The sequence below is a fragment of the Mycteria americana genome, unplaced genomic scaffold (assembly GCF_035582795.1).
Source record: "Mycteria americana isolate JAX WOST 10 ecotype Jacksonville Zoo and Gardens unplaced genomic scaffold, USCA_MyAme_1.0 Scaffold_27, whole genome shotgun sequence".
In the NCBI taxonomy this organism is placed as follows: Eukaryota; Metazoa; Chordata; class Aves; order Ciconiiformes; family Ciconiidae; genus Mycteria; species Mycteria americana.
The window spans coordinates 3,361,351-3,365,945 of NW_027445609.1; positions in this window are offsets into that span (position 1 = coordinate 3,361,351).

The following is a 4,595-nucleotide window of genomic DNA, read 5'->3' on the forward strand; positions in this document are numbered from 1 at the left end:
TGCTGGCAGCTTTCGTGTGGGCGCAATCGCTGGACGTTTCGAATTTGGCAGCCGGGCTCTGCATGAGTCACATAGGCATTGTTGCATCATAACCAACCAAGGCTTGCGCAGAGCGCGAATGTCTGTGCGGCAGCGAATGCAGTTCCAAGGGACAGTGAAAACCAGGTAGAGCTTTCAGTGCTGGCAGCTATCGTGTGGGCGCAATCGCTGGATGTTTCGAATTTGGCAGCCGGGCTCTGCCAGAGTCACATAGGCATTGTTACATCATAACCAACCAAGGCTTTTGCAGAGCGCGAATGTCGGTGCGGCAGCGAATGCAGTTCCAAGGGACAGTGAAAACCAGGTAGAGCTTTCAGTGCTGGCAGCTTTCGTGTGGGCGCAATCGCTGGACGTTTCAAATTTGGCAGCCGGGATCTGCCAGAGTCACATAGGCATTGTTGCATCATACCCAACCAAGGCTTTTGCAGAGCGCGAATGTCTGTGCGGCAGCGAATGCAGTTCCAAGGGACAGTGAAAACCAGGTAGAGCTTTCAGTGCTGGCAGCTTTCGTGAGGGCGCAATCGGTGTACAATTCAAATTTGGCAGCCGGGCTCTGCGAGAGTCACATAGGCATTGTTGCATCATAACCAACCAAGGCTTGCGCAGAGCGCGAATGTCTGTGCGGCAGCGAATGCAGTTCCAAGGGACAGTGAAAACCAGGTAGAGCTTTCAGTGCTGGCAGCTATCGTATGGGCGCAATCACTGGACGTTTCAAATTTGGCAGCCGGGCTCTGCCAGAGTCACATAGCCATTGTTGCATCATAACCAACCAAGGCTTTTGCGGAGCGCGAATGTCGGTGCGGCAGCGAATGCAGTTCCAAGGGACAGTGAAAACCAGGTAGAGCTTTCAGTGCTGGCAGCTTTCGTGTGGGCGCAATCGCTGGACGTTTCGAATTTGGCAGCCGGGCTCTGCCAGAGTCACATAGGTTGCATCATAACCAACCAAGGCTTTTGCGGAGCGCGAATGTCTGTGCGGCAGCGAATGGAGTTCCAAGGGACAGTGAAAACCAGGCAGAGCTTTCAGTGCTGGCAGCTTTCGTGTGGGCGCAATCGCTGGACGTTTCGAATTTGGCAGCCGGGCTCTGCCAGAGTCACATAGGTTGCATCATAACCAACCAAGGCTTTTGCGGAGCGCGAATGTCGGTGCGGCAGCGAATGCAGTTCCAAGGGACAGTGAAAACCAGGTAGAGCTTTCAGTGCTGGCAGCTTTCGTGTGGGCGCAATCGCTGGACGTTTCAAATTTGGCAGCGGGCTGTGCGAGAGTCACATAGGCATTGTTGCATCATACCCAACCAAGGCTTTTGCAGAGCGTGAATGTCTGTGCGGCAGCGAATGCAGTTCCAAGGGACAGTGAAAACCAGGTAGAGCTTTCAGTGCTGGCAGCTTTCGTGTGGGCGCAATTGCTGGACGTTTCAAATTTGGCAGCCGGGCTCTGCCAGAGTCACATAGGCATTGTTGCATCATAACCAACCAAGGCTTGCGCAGAGCGCGAATGTCTGTGCGGCAGCGAATGCAGTTCCAAGGGACAGTGAAAACCAGGTAGAGCTTTCAGTGCTGGCAGCTTTCGTGTGGGCGCAATCAGTGGACGTTTCAAATTTGGCAGCGGGCTGTGCGAGAGTCACATAGGCATTGTTGCATCATAAACAAATAAAGCTTATGCGGAGAGATAATGTCTGTGCGGCAGCGAATGCAGTTCCAAGGGACAGTGAAAACCAGGTAGAGCTTTCAGTGCTGGCAGCTTTCGTGTGGGCGCAATCGCTGGACGTTTCAAATTTGGCACCCGGGCTCTGCCAGAGTCACATAGGCATTGTTGCATCATAACCAACCAAGGCTTGCGCAGAGCGCGAATGTCTGTGCGGCAGCGAACGCAGTTCCAAGGGACAGTGAAAACCAGGTAGAGCTTTCAGTGCTGGCAGCTTTCGTGTGGGCGCAATCAGTGGACGTTTCAAATTTGGCAGCCGGGCTCTGCCAGAGTCACATAGGCATTGTTGCATCATAACCCACCAAGGCTTTTGCAGAGCGCGAATGTCTGTGCGGCAGCGAATGCAGTTCCAAGGGACAGTGAAAACCAGGTAGAGCTTTCAGTGCTGGCAGCTTTCGTGTGGGCGCAATCGCGGGATGTTTCGAATTTGGCAGCCGGGCTCTGCCAGAGTCACATAGGCATTGTTGCATCATAACCAACCAAGGCTTGCGCAGAGCGCGAATGTCTGTGCGGCAGCGAATGCAGTTCCAAGGGACAGTGAAAACCAGGTAGAGCTTTCAGTGCTGGCAGCTTTCATGTGGGCGCAATCGCTGGACATTTCAAATTTGGCAGCCGGGCTCTGTGAGAGTCACATAGGCATTCTGGCATCATAACCAACCAAGGCTTTTGCGGAGCGCGAATGTCTGTGCGGCAGCGAATGCAGTTCCAAGGGACAGTGAAAACCAGGTAGAGCTTTCAGTGCTGGCAGCTTTCGTGTGGGCGCAGTCGGTGTACATTTCAAATTTGGCAGCCGGGCTCTGCCAGAGTCACATAGGCATTGTTGCGTCATAACCAACCAAGGCTTGCGCAGAGCGCGAATGTCGGTGCGGCAGCGAATGCAGTTCCAAGGGACAGTGAAAACCAGGTAGAGCTTTCAGTGCTGGCAGCTTTCGTGTGGGCGCAATCGCTGGACGTTTCAAATTTGGCAGCCGGTCTCTGCCAGAGTCACATAGCCATTGTTGCGTCATAACCAACCAAGGCTTGCGCAGAGCGCGAATGTCTGTGCGGCAGCGAATGCAGTTCCAAGGGACAGTGAAAACAAGGTAGAGCTTTCAGTGCTGGCAGCTTTCGTGTGGGCGCAATCGCTGGACGTTTCGAATTTGGCAGCCGGGCTCTGCCAGAGTCACATAGGCATTGTTGCATCATAACCAACCAAGGCTTGCGCAGAGCGCGAATGTCTGTGCGGCAGCGAATGCAGTTCCAAGGGACAGTGAAAACCAGGTAGAGCTTTCAGTGCTGGCAGCTTTCGTGTGGGCGCAATCGCTGGACGTTTCAAATTTGGCAGCCGGTCTCTGCCAGAGTCACATAGGCATTGTTGCATCATAACCAACCAAGGCTTTTGCGGAGCGCGAATGTCTGTGCGGCAGCGAATGCAGTTCCAAGGGACAGTGAAAACCAGGTAGAGCTTTCAGTGCTGGCAGCTTTCGTGTGGGCGCAATTGCTGGACGTTTCAAATTTGGCACCCGGGCTCTGCCAGAGTCACATAGGCATTGTTGCATCATAACCAACCAAGGCTTGCGCAGAGCGCGAATGTCTGTGCGGCAGCGAATGCAGTTCCAAGGGACAGTGAAAACCAGGTAGAGCTTTCAGTGCTGGCAGCTTTCGTGTGGGCGCAATCAGTGGACGTTGCAAATTTGGCAGCGGGCTGTGCGAGAGTCACATAGGCATTGTTGCATCATAAACAAATAAAGCTTATGCGGAGAGATAATGTCTGTGCGGCAGCGAATGCAGTTCCAAGGGACAGTGAAAACCAGGTAGAGCTTTCAGTGCTGGCAGCTTTCGTGTGGGCGCAATCACTGGACGTTTCAAATTTGGCAGCCGGGCTCTGCCAGAGTCACATAGGCATTGTTGCATCATAACCAACCAAGGCTTGCGCAGAGCGCGAATGTCTGTGCGGCAGCGAATGCAGTTCCAAGGGACAGTGAAAACCAGGTAGAGCTTTCAGTGCTGGCAGCTTTCGTGTGGGCGCAATCGCTGGACGTTTCAAATTTGGCAGCCGGGATCTGCCAGAGTCACATAGGCATTGTTGCATCATAACCAACCAAGGCTTTTGCGGAGCGCGAATGTCTGTGCGGCAGCGAATGCAGTTCCAAGGGACAGTGAAAACCAGGTAGAGCTTTCAGTGCTGGCAGCTTTCGTGAGGGCGCAATCGGTGTACAATTCAAATTTGGCAGCCGGGCTCTGCGAGAGTCACATAGGCATTTTTGCATCATAACCAACCAAGGCTTGCGCAGAGCGCGAATGTCTGTGCGGCAGCGAATGCAGTTCCAAGGGACAGTGAAAACCAGGTAGAGCTTTCAGTGCTGGCAGCTATCGTGTGGGCGCAATCACTGGACGTTTCAAATTTGGCAGCCGGGCTCTGCCAGAGTCACATAGCCATTGTTGCATCATAACCAACCAAGGCTTTTGCGGAGCGCGAATGTCGGTGCGGCAGCGAATGCAGTTCCAAGGGACAGTGAAAACCAGGCAGAGCTTTCAGTGCTGGCAGCTTTCGTGTGGGCGCAATCGCTGGACGTTTCGAATTTGGCAGCCGGGCTCTGCCAGAGTCACATAGGTTGCATCATAACCAACCAAGGCTTTTGCGGAGCGCGAATGTCTGTGCGGCAGCGAATGCAGTTCCAAGGGACAGTGAAAACCAGGTAGAGCTTTCAGTGCTGGCAGCTTTCGTGTGGGCGCAATCGCTGGACGTTTCAAATTTGGCAGCGGGCTCTGCGAGAGTCACATAGGCATTGTTGCATCATAAACAAATAAAGCTTATGCGGAGAGATAATGTCTGTGCGGCAGCGAATGCAGTTCCAAGGGACAGTGAAAACCA